This window comes from Panthera onca, chromosome E1 (assembly GCF_046562875.1).
Source record: "Panthera onca isolate mPanOnc1 chromosome E1, mPanOnc1 haplotype 2, whole genome shotgun sequence".
Lineage (NCBI taxonomy): Eukaryota > Metazoa > Chordata > Mammalia > Carnivora > Felidae > Panthera > Panthera onca.
In genome coordinates this window covers 44,364,769-44,386,045 of record NC_138352.1, presented here as the reverse complement: position 1 = coordinate 44,386,045, position 21,277 = coordinate 44,364,769, and the positions used below count along the sequence as shown (strand labels likewise).

Genomic DNA, 21,277 nt, shown 5'->3' with positions numbered 1-21,277 from the left:
GGTAAACAACTCCAGGGGATGGAGTGGGTGGAAGGACCTGAATAGCTGGAAGGGAAGCAGGTTGAGTCCTCAGGCTTGTTTGAAAAAGGAAAGAGGGGGTGGAATCAAGTTGTGTTCTAGTTGGAATGAAGGCAACGGTCTTTTTTTTTTTTTTATATATATTTTTGTTACATTTTATTTATTTTTGAGAGAGAGAGAGAGACAGAGACAAAGATAGAGCACAAGCAGGGGAGAGGCAGAGAGAGAAGGAGACACAGAATCCAAAGCAGGCTCCAGGCTCTGAGCTGTGAGCACAGAGCCCAACCTGGGGTTCAAACTCACAAACCGTGAGATCATGACCTGGACCAAAGTCGGACGCTTAACTTACTGAGCCACCCAGGTGCCCCGAAGGTAACGGTCTTAACATTGTCAATATTTCCTGTTTTGTCTTCAGATGTACCAGTCTATTTTCAATCTAAGAGAATGAAGCAAATGTATAGCTGTCAACTTGTGTGATAGTTGAGGGGCCTTTGTAGCTAATGATACTCCTAGAGTAATGATCCTAAGTACAATTGTCTACAGAAGGGCCAGGCAGATAAGGTACCTGGCTGGGGTCAGCCGTAAGACTATAGTGAGTGGTTGGAACTGTGGTGAACTGGAGAGCATTTACCCCATCTGGGGAGGCAACAGCTACTCGGCCCCAGATGGTTATGGCCCTATCCATTTGTGTACCCCCCATTGTCTGCCTGATCTTTCAAATCTTCAAGAGAAGCTGGAAATTTCGATTATTATGTAAAGTCTCCTTATTTTTAAATGTTGGCAGCTAATGCTACTTTAAAAACAAACAACAGTAACATCATGTGGGCCAAATAAAACATGTCAATGAGACATATTTAGCCCAAAGACCAACTCTTTGAAAACTTGGACCTAGAGCAGTTTGCATTCTGGAATCTCAAAGCATTAATATGTTCTTTGTGAGGCATATGGTCTGTCAACAGAAGCAAGCTACCATCAAACAAGCAAATATTAGATAAATTGGGGATGTATAAAATGCTTTGTGTTTAGATTTGTTGGTTTCTTGATTTATCATATCCAACTAAAAAGCCTTGAATATAGTCATTCAATAAAGGAAGAAGCATTTATTGAGCACCTAATATATGCTAAGTCATGATAAATAAAACTTTTTCTGTAAAGGGCCAGGTAGCAAATATTTTAGGCTTTAAGGGCCGAACAGTCTCTATCACAACTACTCAGCACTGCCAGCTGTAGTTACAAAGCAGCTTTAGACAATACATAAACACATGGGTATGTCTGTGTTCCAATAAAACTTTATTTAAAACAGACAGTCCAGAATTGGCCCATGGGCTATAGTATGCCTATCTCTGATCTAGAAAATCTAAGCAAATTTGAAGCCTAATGCGACAGTTTTTTTAAGGAAATCTACATGTTTATGCTTTGCCTATTCAGACAAGAAATTAGGGTGATAGCGCTAGGATTTTTAAGTTGCATTTGTAGGTAGGTTACCCCAAATAGATCTCTATTATCATTTAGTATAATACAAGCTATCATATTTGTCCTATAAACATATACAAGTTGCTATAAACATTGCAAATAATGCTGGTTCAGCCAAGCTCAGTTAGTTTGCCAAGACTGTCTGAATACGAATGTAATTTAGGGTAATTTTTCAGAAAGGGAACTGTTCACATGACAGAACAATGAATAGTTGACTGAGCTGGTTAACTCAATGGAGTGATTCAATTCCTGTTTTGATTGGGTTTGAAACTGATATGAAGAAGCAACATAAAGCTGAGCACACCTGTTTGTCCCCTGAGTGCTGGGACTGCTACTTGAAACTTTCAAAATGATGTTATAAAGAGAACAAATGAAGTCGTATATTGCCTTTAGCTTTATATTCTCAAAGAAATAATAGTACATAGAAAATGCTCAAAAATTTTTTTGCTTTAAAACTTCTTTGACCTCGGCCACAGCAACTTCTTACTCAACATGTCTCCAAAGGCACAGGAAACAAAAGCAAAAGTGAACTATTGGGACCTCATCACGATAAAAAGCTTCTGCACGGCAAAGGAAACAATCAGCAAGAATAAAAGGCAACTGACAGAACGGGAGAAGATATTTGCAAACAACATATCAGATACAGGGTGAGTATCCAAAATCTATAAAGAACTTATCAAACTCTACACCCAAAAAAACAAATAGTCTAGTGAAGAAATGGGCAAAAGACATGAATGGACACTTTTCCAAAGAAGACATCCAGATGGCTAACAGACACATGAAAAAGTGCTCCACATCACTCATCATCAGGGAAATACAAATCAAAATCACAATGAGATACTACCTCACACCTGTCAGAATGGCTAAAATGAACAACTCAGACAACAACAGATGTTGGAGGATGCAGAGAAAGAGGATCTCTTCTGCATTCCTGGTGGGAATGCAAACTAGTGCAGCCACTCTGGAAAACAGTGTGGAGGTTCCTCAAAAACTTAAAAATAGACCTACCCTATGACCCAGCAATTTCACTACTAGGTATTTATCCAAAGGATACAGGTGTGCTGTCTCAAAAGCGCAATGTTTATAGCAGCGCTATCGACAATAGCCAAAGTATGGAAAGAGTCCAAATGTCCACGGACAGATGAATGGATAAAGAAGATTTGGTATATACATATACATATGTGTATATATATATATATATATATACACACACACACCAATATATATATATACCATATATATATATATATATACACCCTATATATATACACACACCATATATATATATCATATATACACCATATATACCATATATATACCAAATATATATACCATATATCACATATACATACACACACACAATGGAGTATTACTTGGCAATCAAAAAGAATGAAATCTTGCCATTTGCAACAATGTGGATGGAACTAGAGTACATTATGCTAAGCGAAATTAGGGAAAGACAAATATCATGACTTAACTCATGTGAAATTTAAGATACAAAACAGATGAACATAAGGGAAGGGAAGCAAAAATAATATAAAAAACAGGGAGGGGAACAAAACATAAGGGACTCTTAAATATAGAGAACAAACTGAGGGTTGCTGGAGGGGTTATGGGTGGGGCCATGGGCTAAACAGGCAAGGGGCATTAAGGAAGACACTTGTTGGGTTGAGCACTGGGTGTTATATAAAGGGGATGAATCACTGGATTCTACTCCTGAACTCATTATTGCACTATATGCTAACTAACTTGGATGTAAATTTAAAAAAAATAATAAAAAATGTTTTGTTTTATGAATGGAAGGCAACAGAATTTGGCCATGTTAACATCTTTAGATGTCACTTTTATGAAATATAACTAAAGATGCCTAGCTATTTACATGCTTGTAGATACTGTGTACTGAGTACCAAAATCTATTTGTAGCTTCCTTTTCTGCTTTCTTCTACTGTAGACTCCCTTGCAGGGAAGGGGACCATGTGTTCCAATTCTGGCCAAGATATAAACACAAGTATCTGGTTGGGGCTTCTGAGAACGTTCCTTCATTCAGTTTGGCCTCCTATCCCTTCCCTCTTCTTCCTGACCTAGGACACAAATGCAACAACCTAGAGGTTCAGTAGTCATCTTTTAACATGGGACAAAAGTGACAGACTAAGGATAGTGGAATAGAAAGAAGGAGGAAAGCTTGATGATATCATTGAGCAGCTTCATTAGCCCTGAACTGACCACCTTGGCTTTTTTATCATATGAGGAGAAATATAGTCCCCATGGGGTAAAGCCATTGTCTGTCTTTCTTTAACTTGCAATCCGACTCAATTCTATCTGTTTGGGTGCTACTTAGAGTTTCCTTCTATTTTTATACTCCATCAACATTGCTCAGGAAATGAAATTTCCAGCACCCAAAGCAGTTGTATTAATTTTCCAGCTCTTCATGTGCCACTTTGAAAAGTTGGTTTGAAGATATTTAAAATCTTGTTACAAGCTCAAAAATATATATAAAGATAAAAATTCATTGGTATTCTTAGGAAGAAGTCCTATTACAATACATCAAGTTTAAAGAAAACATTCTACAACATAGCTTCTAAGAATATCAAAGGTATTGTCAACAGATTCTTTCTATACTTGTTTTAGGTAGCAAACACTTTGTGCCAACAAACTATCCAGAAAGCATTTAATAATATATGAATATGGTCTCTATTTTTTTTGCATTTCGTGGCCCCCAAATCATTATATTTTGTGACACATACATTAGCTAATATTATAAAGCTTGGGTTTTAGGAGCACTCAGTTGCCAAATTTGGGGCAATTTGGGCTTCAAAAAAATTAATGATGGTAGGGGTGCCTGGATGACTCAGTCAGTTAAGCATCCAACTCTTTTTTTTTTTTAATGTTTATTTATTTATTTTGAGAGAGAGAGAGCGAGAGCAGGGTAGAGGCAGAGAGAGAGGGAGAGAGAGAGAGAATCCCAAGCAAGCTCCATGCTGTCAGTGCGGAACCTGATGCAGGGCGTTAACCCATGAACTGTGAGATCATGACCTGGGCTGAAACCAAAAGTTAGATGCTTAACGACTGAACCACCTGGATGCCCCAAGCGTCCAACTCTTGATCTCGGCTCAGGTCATGATCTCATTGTTTGTGAGTTAGAGTCCTGTGTTGGGCTCTGCACTGACAGCACAGAGCCTGCTTGGGATTCTCTCTCTTTCCCTCTCTCTCTGCCCCTCCCCACTCGCACTGTCCCTCAAAATAAATAAATAAATAAATAAAGTTAAAAAAAATTAATGATGGTAGTGGATTATAACACACTAAATGAAATGTAGAAAAACCTGTGTTCACAGTGATTCAAAAGCATGCCAGCTTGCAAATGTAGATTAATATTAGAGTTTGCAGCTGCCAGTATAATAATTGTGTCAGGGTACCATCATTAACAGATGCTAAAGCTATTGAGTGAAAGGATATTGGGGAACAAGATAATCATGTGGCTTCAAAGTAGCATCTCAGAGATCAGTTAATAATTCCAAAAAGAAAATCTATCTTTACCATTGCACAATTTGGTAGACATCATCTTAACCAAGCAGTCAAACTTTGGCATCACCAATAGTTAGACAATGTGCAGCTTCTGATCTTACGCAGTAAGAGGTACACAACACCCCTTATGCAGAATTCTTGTCTGAATCTAAACATAAGGAAACAGGAAAATCCAGCATTTGGAAAAGACTTGTAAGACAACTAGCTTAGTTTCTTTTTTTTTATTTAAAAAAAAAAAATTTTTTTTTTTTAACGTTTATTTTTGAGACAGAGAGAGACAGAGCATGAACGGGGGAGGGGCAGAGAGAGAGGGAGACACAGAATCGGAAGCAGGCTCCAGGCTCTGAGCTGTCAGCACAGAGCCCGACGCGGGGCTCGAACTCACGGACCGCGAGATCATGACCTGAGCCGAAGTCGGACACCCAACCGACTGAGCCACCCAGGCGCCCCAATTAGTTTCTTAAAAAAGTTCAATGTCACAAAAACCACCAAAAGGCAGAGATTTTTCTAGACTAACAGGGAGTAAGCGGATAACAACCAAATGCACTGTGTAAGTCTTCTGCATCAGAGGAGAAAAAAGCCTGCTTATAAATGACATTTTTAAAACCATTGGAGAAATTTGAATATAGACATATATTAAATTATATCATTGAGCTAATGTTAATTTTCTGATGTGTGATAGTAGTGGTATTGTGGTTATTTAGTAGAATTTCCTTTTTCAAGAAGATCCATATTTTAGGCATTTAGGGTTTATACAACTTCATCCTACTTTTTTTTTTTTTAAAGATTTCATTTTTGGGGCGTCTGGGTGGCTCAGTCGGTTAAGCATCCGACTTCGGCTCAGGTCATGGTCTCGTGGTCCGTGGGTTCAAGCCCCGCGTTGGGCTCTGTGCTGACAGCTCAGAGCCTGGAGCCTGTTTCGGATTCTGTGTCTCCCTCTTTCTCTGACCCTCCCCTGTTCATGCTCTCTCTCTGTCTCAAAAATAAATAAATGTTAAAAAAAAACATTAAAAAAAAATTAAAAAAAATTAAAAAAGAAAAAAAAAGATTTCATTTTTAAGTAATCTCTACACCCAACGTGGGGTTTGAACTTACAACCCTGGGATCAAGAATTGTGTGCTCTACTGAGTATGTATAGTGTGTGTGTGTGTGTGTGTGTGTGTGTGTGTGTGTGTATGTGTGTAGATGCAATTGTGGCAAAATGTTAATAATTAGTAAATCTATGTAAGGATTTAGGATGTTTATTTAGCTATTCTTTCAACTTCTTTGGAGGTTTAAGACTTATCAAAAAAAGAGAGAGGAAAAGTCTTGGACTTTCATACTATACCTAGGAATTTTAAGAGTATTATCATGACCAATTGTCATAGTCACCTTCTGGTAGATATTAAAATAGGCTTGCTAGACATCCTAATGCAAGGTCTAGGTGTCAGATAAGGATTATTCGGTAAAATACAAGCCAGACACTATTTTAGGCAACCGAGATACTTAAATGAACAAAACAGCAATCTCCTGTTCCCGTGAAGCTTATATTCAAGGAGAGGAGTGGTGGAGACAGACAGAAACAATAATAATAAGTAATAATAATAAGTAATCAGTGAATTGTGTAGTGCTATGGAAAAAAATAGTGGAGGAGGGGTGGGGGGAAGTTGGGGAATATTAAAATGGAAACTTAGATAAATAAATGAAAGGAGCACAAAAATTGACTTAAGGGATATTGAGATAATGTCCAAATTTCCTACTATTCTAGGATACGCTGGCTTGGTTTCACCTGAAGAGTCCTGCTGTTCTTTCTCACACAAAGCCATTCAATTGTACTGCAGGCAGACTAGGCTGAGTCCTGCCTGGGGTGATCACCTGGTTTGACTAGGACTAAGGAATTTCCCAAGAATGGGACATTCGCTGCTAAAATTGAGACGGTCCTGGGTAAACTGGTATGGTTGTTCACCCTGATATTGCTACTTTTCACTTGTGTGAGCTTGAGCAAATCATTTAGCTTCCCAGAGTCTTGGTTTCCTCATCTGTAAATAGGAGATTATACATGTGCTACAAAATGGGTGAACCTTGAAAATACTATGCTAAGTGAAAGAAGCCAGACACCGACACCATATATTATATAACGATTCCGTTTTATATGAAATTTCTAGGATAGGCAAATCCATAGAGACAGAAGGCAGATTAGTGGCTACCAGGACCTGCAGGGAGGGGGAAATAGGGAATGACTGCTAAGGGGTATGAGATTTCTTTTTGGGGTGATGAGAATGTTCTAGCTTTAGATAGTAGCAATTGTATAGCTCTGTAAATACACAAAAAACCACTGAGTTGCACATTTTAAGAGGGTAAATTTTATGGTATATGAATTACATCTCAATAAAGCTGTTATTTAAAGAAAGCAAAACAGGAACACAGAGTTACCATATAACCAACAATTCCATTCCTAGGAATAGGCAGATCTATAGTGACAGAAACAAAATTACTGGTTACCTAGGGCTGGGAGGAGTGGAGGAAACTGGGGAGTGACTGTTAATGCGAATAGAGTTTCTTTTTGGAGGGATGAAAATGTGCTAAAATTGATTGTGGTAATGGTTACACATCTCTATCAATATACTAAAAACCATTGAATTCTATACTTTAAATGGGTGGATTGAATTGTATGGTATGTGACCGATACCACAATAAAGCCATTAAACAGGCAATACAGTAAAAATAGTTTAGGTTAAAAAAAAAAAGGAGATTATAATACCTGTGTGAGGTCTAAATGAATCTTTGCTCTCATAACACTCATACCCCCTCCCCAACTCACACTTTTTATCACACCAAATCATCATTGTGTGTGCCTTTTTCTTGACCACTGAGCTGAGAACCCTTTGATAACAGAAACTTTCTAATTCACTGGGGGCCAGTTTCCTGGACATGTAACCTATGCAGTCACACAAGACCCCATACTCAAAAGAGCCCCACATTTGGTTCAATGCTCTGCTGTCACTGTCTTGAAATTCTTAATTTCTGAACAAGGTGCAGGCACCCCTCATTTCCATTTGGCACTGGACCCTGCAAATTTTGTAGCTGTCTGAATCCACCTTTGTACCCCCAACACTTCGCGTAGTACTGATGCTCAGTGGGTGTTCGATAAACGTTGATTCTTTTTCCTGGTCCCAGTACCCTGGGACGACACTCAGAACAGCACATTGACCTTCATATAGATTTATCCAAAGGCTCCTATGTGCCAGGAACTGTGTCAGCACCTGGGGACCCGGGGGACAGGGGGGTGGGGAGCCAAAACAGGCAGCAGGGAACTGCTCAGAAGGAAGCTGTTCACGCAGGTAGATGTGTCCACCTCACCACTTATCTCGGAGGGCAGTGACAGCATTTCACTCATTTCTACTTTTAGTTTTAGAAAAACACATCACCTTGGGACCTGATTTTGCGAGTTCTGCTTTGTTACAGGTAATAGGAGACTCTGATGAATGAGGATGGGACTTCAATTCTTTTCCACAGTGTGAATAAAAAGTCAACTCTGCCTTTTTTGATATGCTTGTGGTCTATCACACTGACATCTATTTTTAAAGAGATCTGTCAGCACCTTTTAATTCAAGTCAGTTTCTATCTACAAAACACATTGTTAGGCACTGCTGCTGATAGGAAGATGGTAGCTGGATCTTTTTCAGCTTGTCACACGAGGTCTTTGGATGATTGTGGTGAGCTACAACATCAAGGGGGGTCAGTGGAAAACAGCAGTCAAAACTCTGAAATTCCTGACAGACTTGGCTGATGCTTGCTAGATGTTCTTTATTATGGTGAATTCCAGGGGCAATTCCCTAATCTCTCTAAACTTCGGTTTTTTAATCGGTTAATACAACCCTGGTGTCAAAGGGCTATTGTAAAGATTAAATGAGATAGTGCACACATAAATTTTGGCACAGTGTCTGGCACTTAGTAAGAAAGCTACAATAAAAACAAAGCCTCAAACATCCTGTGAAACTGTTGTTTTGCATCTTAATGGCTAAATAGTACTGTTTCTGGCAAACAGCCACACATCATAAAATAGCTCTGCCTGCAGCTGCTGTTCCTCCAGCGAGAGGTGAAGGCAAACAACTCTAACCAGTATCCACCTAATTCTTTAAAGTCATTGAGGTCTTCTTCCTCCCTCTCAGCCTTGGTGGTGACCCCATACCTGGCTCCCATGCTCCTGAGCACAGTGTCTATTTTGGGGAAGGGTTATCAAGGGGGCCAGAATGTCTGCAGCTGCTGGTGCGGGCACTAAGAGGACAGAGTTTGACCTGTCCTGGCATCTTGAGCTTCTTGAGCCCATCCTCTCCCAGCGCAGTTTGCTTACTAAGCACCTAAAAACCTCTCCCATCATCATTGGCCAGTCATCAGCAGTGGCTGCCACCAGGGAGAAGGGCATGACCTCAGCAAGGTAGCCTTCTTCAGTTGAGGAAGGGCAATTCTTGGAAAGATGTTTATCTGAGAGCTGTCAACCAACTCTCCTAGCAGGTGGGAGAATGAGTGCTTCTGTCCTGAAGCAGGGAATCTAGGTAGGCAGCATGCCACAGAGTTTCTGTTCTAAATCCTAGCCATTTCTAGGACTTCTGGAATGAGGATTTGGTGGGGGGAGGATAGAGAATCATGAGATATGCCACCAAATCTCATTTGATTATCTAGGAAAATTCACTGAAAACTGAATATACTACAGTTATGTGTATTTAACTAAACAGAGTTGATCCAAGCAAAAAATTTCTAAACACATCTACAAAAAGTACAAAGAAGTCTTTACCATAAGATATCCACCATTTATAAGATTGTGTTTGTTTTCTTTTAAAATCTTTATTGTTGTTTAGACATAATGTTCACATAAGCAAAAAACAGCAACAAAAAAGAGTTGGATTCTGGAAATTGACAGGACCAAGTTTGGTCCCAGATCCATGGCTTATACTCTGAGTGATGTCTATTTAGTGACCTGTGTAATCAAAATAATATTACCTACCACTCTGGATTAATGAGAGAGTGTACCTCAGGTACCCAGCACATTCCAATTTCTTTCTTTCTTTCTTTCTTTCTTTCTTTCTTTCTTTCTTTCTTTCCTTATTTTTGAGAGAGAGAGAGAGAGAGAGAGAGGCAGGGAGAGAGGGAGAAAAAGAATCCCAAGCAGGATTCCTGCTGTCAGCACAGAGCCTGACATAGGGTTCGAAACCACAAACCATGAGATCATGACTTGAGCCGAAATCAAGGGTCCGATGCCTAACTGACTGAACCACCCAGGTGCCCTGTCCAATTTCTTAGTAAATATTTCTTCTTCTTTTCCTCCTCTTTCTCATTCTCATTATTTATTCTTCATTTCACTGGGCACAGGAAAAAATACTAGGTTCTTAATCTCCAACTACTATTCCAATAATCCACATGGATAGTCTATTTTCCAGCACTTAGATGTTGTTTTGCTTAGTATTTAATGAAATTCTCATCCTATGATAGGGGAAAGATAAGATAAGATAGGCAGAGAGGGAATGGTTAGGACCTGAGGTCCCTGGATGGGGAAAACACACATTTTGGAACAATGCTGGGAGTGTTGGCCACAGCAAACTTCCTCAAGCGTAAGGCTCCTCTTAAGAATGTAACAGACACCACCTATGCCCCTCAGGTTCCCCTTAGGAATTTGACAATCAAAATACCTAACTAAAGTAAGTAAACCATAAAACTTATGTTTATGAGGGACAGTATGACCGTATTCTAACTCCTCACACAATGGAGTCGAGCCAATCAGGAGTGGACAACCCAACACCTAGAGTCATCAAGCCAATAAGGATAGAACCTGAGAAGGAATGGGGGGAAGGAGGGGCCAACCAAAACCCTATAAAATGAAGACCCTTGCCTATAGTTGGGAGCATTCACTTTCAGATGCCCCCTTTCTGCAAAGAGAGCTTTCATACTATTCTTTCTAATCTTATATTCTAATAAACTTTTGCCTGCTGCTCATTTTATTCTGTGTCCACCTCTTCATTCTTCAAAGCTGTGAGACAACAAATCTCAGGTATTGAGATAAAAAAAATCATGCAACAATCCTATATCCATTTTATGATGTTCCCACCTCTGGTACTAATTTGACAATAAAGTGAGCCTCTTTGTTAACAAATCTTAATGTCATTTAAAAAATATGTTCAGGGGTGCCTGGGTGGCTGAGTCAGTTAAGCGTCTGGCTCTTGATTTTGGTTCAGGTAATGATCTCATAGTTCGTGTGATCAAGCTTCACCTCCGGCTCTGCACTGACAGTGGGGAGGAGCCTGGTTGGGATTCTCTCTCTTCCTCTTTCTCTGCCCTTCCCCTACTCACACTCCCTCTTGCTCTTAAAATAAAAATAAATAAATAAATATGTTTACTCGGAAATCTTCTCTATAACTGAGCCCAATTCTGTGGGGTGTTGTATCTCCTAATATTGAGTAAACAATGGGAAGATTTAAACCACTTGGCTCACTCACCAGCAAAACTGTTTCAAAGATCATCCCTGTTTCATTTCCCCAGTAAGTATAAACTGTGTCAGCTGAGAAGATCATAGCCCTCTTTGGGAATGTCCTTGAGGTCCTATATATGGCCAGGACTAACCAACTCTAAAGCCAACACTCACTGTTTGAGAGGCACACTGTACAATATAAATGAATTAAAAACAGATCTTATCTAAAAGAAGTTGAAAATTTTATAAGGGAGATAAGACATGTATATAAAGAAATTAATACAACATAGAAAGCAGTAAATGTCCATTATGTACTGAATGTTTTTGTTGCCCCAAAACTCATATGTTGAAATCCTAACCCCCATTTTGATGATAGTAGGAGGTGGGTCTTTGAGAGGTGATTCAGTCATGAGGGTGGAGCTCTTATGAATGGTATTAGTGCTTAATAAAAGGGACCCTAAAGACCTCTCCCACTCCTTCTGCCATTTGAGGACACAGCAAGAAGGTGGCCATCTATGAACCAGGAAGTGGCCTCACCAGACCCTGAATCTGTTGGCATCTTGATCTTGAACTTCCCAGCCTCCAGAATCATGAGAAATAAAATTTTGTTGTTTAAGTCACCCAGTCTATTGTGTTTTTACCAGCCTGAACGGACTAAGAGAGTGTCATGAGAAAAATACAGAAACACACACACACACACACACACACACACACACACAGGGCTGGAAGAGTAGACATGATCACTTCCCTCTGAGATCTATTGCTTTTACGATGGTGTCAGATCTTCCAGTAGGCACTAGAGATGGAGAACCCAGCCTTCCAGAGACTGTCAGCTGCAGCTGTAGGCAGATACCTGAACCTCCATCACAAACTGGAATTTGAATGACATTGTCAAGGAAAACAGAAAAGAGGGCCAAGGACAGATCTTTGCATATATTTAATCTGTCTGCTATGCCTTTTCCTAAGTGCTTTCTGACAGATTGTTTTTTCTACCCAGGAAACTCACATTTTGAACTTTAGGTTCCTAAAATACATTAAATCACACTGTGGAGGGGCAGGAGGGGATGCACATAATGATTACTTGTGCGGTTCACGTCTCATCTGAGGAAATTATCTTTTCAAAATGATCAGGTGCTCCTGACCCTGTTAGAAAGAGTGTGGGTATTTTTGAGCTAAGTTAGGAAGTGTGTAGGATAATTGTTATCACTCAGAGGATCTACTTCTAGCCCAGTGTTGGAATCTCAGGAACCCATAGAATTTCGAGAGGAAGAAAAAGATACCTTTTACTCTTTTCCTGCTCATGCCGAGAGAGCTACTTATTATCTAAGTAGATCACAAATTGGTAGCTTCTCTTCTGGATCAATGGTCACAACCTAGCTATAGTACTGTGTAGAAATACCACAAAGAATAGCTAACATTTCCCCCCAAAGAGTTTGTGGAATTTTGTTTGGGTGAATAATTTCAAGAAGAAAGGAGCAGCAGTTCTAATCTGTCATACCCAGAAACTAGTTGTCAACCTCATGGAACTTTGTAGAAACAGTAAAATGTTTATAAATGGCCATCATGATTACCATAGCAAACATGTATTGAATGCTTAGTTGGTTTTTTAAAAAATTTTTTTAATGTTTATGTATTATTTCTGAGAGACAGAGAGACAGAGGATGAATGGGAGAGAGGCAGAGAGAGGGGGAGACATAGAATCTGAAGCAGGCTTCAGGCTCTGAGCTGTCAGCACTGAGCCCAATGCAGGGCTCAAACCCATGAACCATGAGATCATGACCTTTGCCAAAGTCGGACACTGAACTGACTGAGCCACCCAGGCGCCCCATTGAATGCTTAGTTTTTATCAGACACTGGGTTAAGGCCATTCTTTCATTATTCATTTAATCACCTCAAAAATCCCATAAGATAACTTTTGTTTGTGGGTCTCATTTTATGGATGCAAAAATTAAGGCTTAGTGAGCAAAATTCATGTTCCTAACCACTGCCAGATTACTCTTGCTTTACCCTCGGGTAGGACCCATCTGCAGACCTCCATGTGGCCATAATCAGCCTATGGGCCTGGGCCATCCATTCAAGCGGCCAGTAGTAAACATCCTTAGATCTACCAAGATACACTGTAACTCTGCTTACCTAAGCGTTCTCCTACTTGGTTCTGAACTTTGGATCTAAATGTCCTCACTTTCATGAACTTCAAACACTGCTGGTTTCCCTTAGAAGGCAGCTAGGTTTGGCCCCACTATCTACAGATGCTGGGGCACAGCTAAAGAAACAGGGACCTGGATTAATCACACCCTTGAAGTGAGGCCAGTTCTAAGAAAACACTCAATTTTTGCACGCAGACAGAAAAAATAGTGGAAGATTAGAGATATAGAGGTATATACCCAGGGGTCAGAGGGAGCTAGATTGCAGAAGGGGAGCATGTAGATGGGCAAGACCAGTGGTGTAGGGCAAAAGGCACAACCCAGAATATCGGAGGCTTGTGGATAGGAAGGTAGCCCAGTGGTGAGAAATCCCAGAAGGGTCAATATTTAAGAACCAAGACAGGTATCACGTGATTAAATTTCCCCACTTTATGTTATGGGTTGAATTGTGTCTTCAAAATCCATACATTGAAGTCCTAAGTGTTAGCACCTTAAAATATGATCTTATTTGGAAATAGGGTCCTTGCAGATGCAATTAGTTAAGATGAGGTCATTAAGGGGTGGGGGCTAATCCAATATGACTGGTGTCCTTACAAAAAGGGATAATTTGACACACACACACATACACACATACACACACACAGTATGTCATGTGAAAGTGAAGGCAGAGGTCAGGGTGATGCTTCTAGAAGCCAACGAATGCCAAAGTAAGGACAGATAAGCCCCAGAAACTAGGAGAGAGGCACAGAACAGAATCTTCTTCACAGTCCTCGGAAAGCTGACACCTGAGTCTCAGACTTCTAGCTTCCAGAATTGTAAGACAATAAACTTCTGCTGTCAAAACCAGAAATTTGTGGTACTTTGTTTTTTTGTTTTTTTTTAACGTTTATTCATTATTAAAAGACAGAGAGTCAGAGCGTGAGCAGGGGAGGGGCAGAGGGAGAGGGAGACACAATCTGAAGCAGGCTCCAGGCTCTGAGCTATCAGCACAGAGCCCAACGCGGGGCTTGAACTCACATGCCTCGAGATCATGACCTGAGCTGAAGTTGGACGCCCAACCGACTGAGCTACCCAGGTGCCCCTAGAAATTTGTGGTATTTTGTAACAGCAGCCCTAAAAATCTAATATGCTCCCTTTCTCTAAAATTGTAGCTCTGGGGGCGCCCAGGTGGCTCAGTCGGTTAAACGTCAGACTCTTGATTTCGGCTCAGGTCGTGATCTCGAGGTTTGTGGGCTAGGGCCCTGCGTCAGGCTCTGTGCTGGCAGCAAGGAGCCTGCTTGGGATTCTCTCTCTCCCTCTCTTTGCCCCTCCCCTGCTCATGCTCTTTCTCTGTCCCTCTCTCTCTCTCAAAATAAATAAAGAAACTTTAAAATTTTTCAAAAAATAAAATTAAAAAAATAACATTGTAGATGTGTTCCATCTGCTTCTGGCCAATCTAGTCCTGGTTTCCTGAACCAAGTTCTCAGAGGAGGTTGATTGAAACCGAGAGCTTTTTAATCAAAATGGCTCCTGCAGAGTTTGCAAGTTACGAACTCACTGGAAGTCAGCTGACAGAGTGGCATGGGGGCCTCCAACCCTGCCTTGCACTGTGAGTACACTCTGTCCTATGTGCACTGTGACTTAAGGGAGGGGTCCACTGAGTGGAGCTGGGTGCTAACTGTCTCTAGGGATCAAAATATTCAACTCCAAGTCAGGAGCATGGTTTTTGCTTAACCTGCCTCCTAAAAGTCTTTGTTTTCAGCTTCTCTCCCCTTCACCTTCATCAGGCTGTTACCAATTTGCTTTTAGTCACCTGATGAAGGCAGCGGGTTTCCATGGTTACCTACAAGCCTGCAGCAAGGTGTCATTCCTAGGAGGCTGTAGGATAAAGTGAATAACAGGGCCTCTGGCACAATAAAAATAACCTGGATCCTATTATCAGAATGGGGTACTGGGGGCATCTGGGTCTCAGAAGCAAGTCAGAAGCCCAGGTGTGAGAGCTAGGCTTAAAGGCAGAGGCAGAGCAGCAATCCTACTTCGTACTACTGTCTGCTGGATACAGAGCCTCTGCTATGACCTTGCTATGCTAAATACTTCATGTACATTATTTCCTTTTGGTCCTTGGTTACTGAAACCCTCTGTTTTATCAAAGAGGGAACTGAGTTTACATGACGTGTTAAAGATCACATAGCTGGTAGGTACAGAGAACGGATCTGAAACCAGGTGCTTAATATCTCCCTTCTATACCTCCAGATCTGCTTTCTGTTCCTCTCCACCCCATCGGCTGACCTACATGGGCTATGTCAACAGCCTCCCTTGCCCCTAACTCCAGCTGCGTCTGTTACTGGAGAGCCCTGCAGACAAGGGGGAAGAAAAAACAGGTTACTTGCCACTGGCTGTGGCACAGAACAGCTGCCTTTACAGAATCCTCTTCCATTTTCCCTCCTTCTGTCTGTGAGTCTAGGGCTGCTATTCTTGGCTACCAACTGATCTATCCCTTTGGTTGCCTGGGACCACCCTTTTGTAGGAAATTCCTTTAAATCCTTCTTTGCTTTCTTCTTTCCTTCCTTCCTTCCTTCCCTCCCTCCTTCTCTGTCTCTTTCTGCCTTCCTTCCTTCCTTTCCTCCATGCCCAGTGCAGAACCCAACCTGGGGCTTGAAACTCACAACCTTGAGATCAAGACCTGAGCTGAGATCAACAGTTGGACACTTAATCGACTGAGCCACCCAGGCCCTAGTCAACTTCTTTCTAACAAGACCCCAGCTGCTACACCAGGTCTGTTGACTGTTTCTCCCTGTGCTCTGACAGAGCGCTAGTGTTGAGTCCCAGAGTGTTGGGCCAGAGCTCCTTAAACACCTGTAGTCTAAGGACAGGATTGGTCTCTGAGATCTGGGGCTATAGGAAGACATGCTGAGCCTGAGGTGGTTGTCCAGTGGCTGGAGGTGTGGGGAGGGCGCTGCAGCACAGACTAGAGAAGTGAGCAGAGTCTGATACTCACTTAGAAGGACTTGCAGTTCCCACGTGGCCTTTCCTACACTGGCACCTCCCTAATGTTCAGCTACTACAATGAGTTTAGCTAAGTGTACATTTTGGAGAACAGTCCCCACATGACTTCTCTCACTTAGACACCAGTCACAAGTTTGTGGGTTCCCAGTGATGAGGGAGCATGGGCAAGCTGGGGGTAAAGTGGAGGCTAACAGCACCCCCACTCCCAGGTATGTGATATGAATGTATGTGATTTTCCTCGGATACTCCTGGCTGCCCAAGAACAAAGGAAAGGGGTTTAAATGCTTGCCATGGTGTTGTGGGAAACTGAGGCAAATGAAAAATTAAATTCCCATACTGGCTACAGCCCATTGACAAGTCCTTGAAACCAGTAGAGTGACCTCCCTCTAGGAGTTCAGCTGCCTGGATGATGACACTTTGCTAGGGGCAAAAGGGAATCTTAGCTTAACATTATCCCAACCTGGAGGATCTTGTAAGTCTACTTTAACATATAAAAATTCCTTTGGAAACTGCCTTTATCTCAACTCCTCCAAGATATATGCTGGCAATCGTACTTCAAGCTTATGGCCCCTGATATACATCTGAAGGGTCTCATGACTGAGGTTTTAGTAAACAGTAATAAATGGTGTTTCCCTAGCAACAGCTAGTCCCTCAAGGTCCTGGAAACCTTGCTTCCAAAATTCCTTGGAGACTTACTCTATCCCTGACCCCCCTCTCAATCTGAGGGTATGTAATGAGTTACCCCTCACGACCCCGGTGCAGCTCTTCCTGCCCGCGGGTTCTTCTTGGCCGCTGGCTCTGGACCACCCCAGACTTCAAAACCAGGGCCCTCCTCATTTCAGACTAGCTGGCTATCAATTCAGAGGTTCCTATGACCACCCTCAATTCTATAATTTGCTAGAGCAACACACAGAACTCAGGAAGTACTACACTTATGATTTCAGTTTTAATATAGCAAAAGAATACAAATTAAAATCAGACAAGGCAGAGACACAAGGGCAGAGTCTAGGAGGGGTCCTAACATAGAACTTCTGGCCCTCTTCTTGCCATGGGATCATGGAGTCCTGACCATGATGTGTGTGACCTTGTGCTCACAGTATTGCCAAAAAGGGAAGTTTACCCAAGCCTTTGGAGTGTTTACTGGGGCTTGATCACATACTGCTTGTGAGATCAATGTAGTTGATACGCTGATTCAGAAGAGGATTTAGCTGGAAATCAGGTTTAGATTTAGGCATGAGATCATAAGACAAAAGTGACTGGATAATCTGTGAAGGACTGCAGTGCAAGCTGGTGGTTATGATTAAGAATGTACTGGAAGTTGGGGCACCTGGGTGGCTGAGTTGGTTAGGCGTCCGACTTCCGCTCAGGTCATGATCTCACAGTTTGTGAGTTTGAGCCCTGCATCGAGCTCTGTGCTGACAACTCAGAGCCTGGAGCCTGCCTCAGATTCTGTGTCTCCCCCTCCCCCTGCCCCTCCCTTGCTCATGCTCTGTCTCTCTCTCTGTCTCAATAGTAAATAAACGTTAAAAAAAGAAAAAGAAAAAGAATGTACTGGAAGTAGAGAAGTTTTTTAGGCATAGAAGCCTACTGCGAGTATGTGAAAGAGATTTTTGTTAAATCTACAGATTAAATGCAAGCTGAAACGTTTTTGTGTGTTGTTTTTTCTGACCTGAGAGTAAACTTCACTCTTCAGCTCTTTTTTCTATATTTTTCATCTTGCATGGACAATTTATCCCTTTATTTATATGTTAATTTCTATTTTATACATGTAATACACGTATATAATAGCATGAATGTTGCCTAAGATTTCTAATAAAAAATCAGTCCCCTGCAACATCCCCACATACCACCCAGTTCTACTCCCCAGAGGCAATCACTTCAACTCTTTTAACTGTTTTTTTCCTAACATTTATTACTCTTTCTAAATAATATTCTTTTATATAGCTTCTTGACTGAATGATTTAGATAAAATCTACTGACTCCCCACCATGCTGTAGAGAGGAGGGTTTTGTATCTCCATACCACATTTCCCATTTCCCTTTTTCCTGTGTTCCCTGCATAAGCATATCAACACTTTTGTTATACCAAAGGCTGTGTTTACATTATTATGGCCAAACAAATACTGTTAACAGACAAGCCAAGTTGCATTCTTAACCACACCGCCTATCTTCAACAATCTTTATTTTTCCTATGTTAAAAATTGCCATGTGTTTTTATTTGCTTATTTGTTCATGAACCCATCCAATTTTTCCCAAGCATTTCAGTACCCAGTCGTGTACCTATTAACAATGTATCCCAAATGTTAGCACATGCCACTTCCACAGTTTTCCCAGAGCTCTCCAGAATCTTCCTTTGTGCTCCTGTATAGACAGAATGTTCTCTGGGTCTGTACACAGCTGCCAACCTTGAAATTCTTAGCCTTTTATTTTTATGTGTCATTAAAATTTTAAGAAATAAAACAAAAACTCTGATGCTTATACACTGTACATTCTAAAGTTCTTTTTTTTTCATAATAAGTCCCTACTTGAATTTTAAATAGTAATTTAATAACTCACTGTTTTGAAAACTGGAAAGTAAAGGAAATGACTGAAGTATTTATTATGCCATTCTGCTTTTTCTATTCTAATTGTATCCTTGGGTAACCACATGGTAGGTAGAGGAAAATTTCTCTTTACGGAACTTCCAGATAACAAATGATAAATGCATCTTTGAAACAAAATATCCCCATGTTATAATTCTCTTTTCCCCCATTTTGTAATTCTTTTTTTTAAAATTTTTTTAACGTTTTATTTATTTTTGAGACAGTGAGAGACAGAGGCATGAACAGGGGAGGGTCAGAGAGAGGGAGACACAGAATCTGAAACAGGCTCCAGGCTCCAAGCTGTCAGCACAGAGCCCGACGCGGGGCTCAAACTCACGGACTGCAAGATCATGACCTGAGTCGGCCGCTTAACCGACTGAGCCACCCAGGCGCCCCCCCCTCCCCGCCCCGCCCCATTTTGTAATTCTTAACAAATTAATGGATCTAGTCATTGAGCATCAATGACTGTCAATGTCCCAAAAAGACAACTAGATATTATGTGCCTCCCAATGAAAGAACTCAATACCACCCATCAAGTAGTGTTGATAAAAAAAATCAAACTTGAATCTGATTCAGCACTGATATCCAATTACCAATATACAGGAAATGCAGATGAAAAACAAACAAACAAACAAACAAAAAAACCAAAAAAGTAAGTAAAATTGCACCACAGGGGTGCAGGCAGCAAAATCCAGATTATAGGAAATTTTAGGACAAATAACCCAATTTATTCAACTAATAAATTGCAAGAAATAGGAAAATGGGATGGCAAGGGAATTTAAACTTAGAAGACATAGGGGTGCCTGGGTGGCTTAGTTGGTTGAGTGTCCGACTTTGGCTCAGGTCATGATCTTGCAGTCCATGAGTTTGAGCCCCGCGTTGGGCTCTGTGCTGACAGCTCAGAGCCTGGAGCCTGCTTCAGATTCTATGTCTCCCGCTCTCTCTCTGCCCCATTCCCACTCATGCTCTGTCTCTCTCTCTCTCAAAAATAAATAAGCATTCAAAAAAAATTTTTTAAACTTAAAAGACATAATGGCATGTTGCAATATGTGGTCATTATTTTGATCCTGATTCACACACATTAAATAAAATTATGACATGAGACATTGGAAGTTTAATTGTTTTTAATATTTACTTATTTTTGAAAGAGAGAGAAAGATAGAGTGCAACTGGGGGAGGGGTAAAGAGAGAGGGAGATGCAGAATCCAAAGCAGGTTCCAGGCTCTGGGCTGTTAGCACAGAGCCTGATGTGGGGCCTGAGCCTATGAACTGTGAGACTGAGACACTGGAAATTTAAATGCTAAATATTTGATTATATTAAGAGATTGTTGTTAATTTGGGTTGAACAGATTGCTTAAAAAGTCTTATCTTTTTGACTTGCATGTGAAAATAATTACCTAGAAGCTCTGAACTCTGCATTTTTGGGACTTTTATGGAGGCTTCATCACATAGGCATGATGCATCTTCTCTGGAGTAGAGAATTGGGAGGGCGTGCTGAAAATTCCAAGCTTTGAATCACAGCTTGGTCTCTCTAATGACCAGCTCCCATCTAGGAACCCACCAAGAGTCACCTCATTAGAACAAAAGACAGTCCTATCATGGAGGAAATTACGAAGATCTTTGGAGCTCTATGTCAGGAACCAAAGACTACATGTTAGAACAAAAAATTCTTCTACCACCCCCTATTTACAAGAGTATTAGGAGTTCTGAGCCAAGAACCAAGGGCAGAGCCATATATATATATTATAATTATATTATATATATATAATATATAATATATTTATAATATATATATAATATATATATTATATATATTTATGACTATTATTATTTCACAGATTATTTCCATAAAATGGTATTTCATTTTTAACATTGTGATACAGCCTCCAAGATTTTGTCATGATGATACCTTATTAAAAATAACAGTATAGGGGCATCTGGGTGACTCAGTCAGTTAAGTGTCCAACTTCTACCCAGGTCATGATCTTGTGGTTCGTGGGTTTGAGCCCCGCATCAGGCCCTGTGCTGACAGCTCAGAGCCTGGAGCCTGCTTCAGATTCTGTGTGTGTGTCTCTCTCTGTCCTCCCCTCTCAAAAATAAATAAACATTAAA

The 21,277-nt window shown here is 40.8% G+C and overlaps 1 protein-coding gene and 1 pseudogene across 2 annotated transcripts in view; both read left to right on the top strand.

Annotated features, from left to right (window-relative positions):
- The window catches only part of YPEL2 (yippee like 2), a 99,245-nt gene extending 96,731 nt beyond the window's left edge, over window positions 1–2,514 (top strand). The window contains exon 5 of the transcript XR_013552024.2: window positions 1,968–2,514. The gene's annotated coding sequence lies outside the window, so the exon portion shown is untranslated. The remainder of the gene's footprint in view (window positions 1–1,967) is intronic.
- The window catches only part of LOC132688556 (glyceraldehyde-3-phosphate dehydrogenase-like), a 138,860-nt pseudogene that overhangs the window by 47,289 nt on the left and 70,294 nt on the right, over window positions 1–21,277 (top strand). The gene's annotated exons all lie outside the window — the stretch shown is intronic.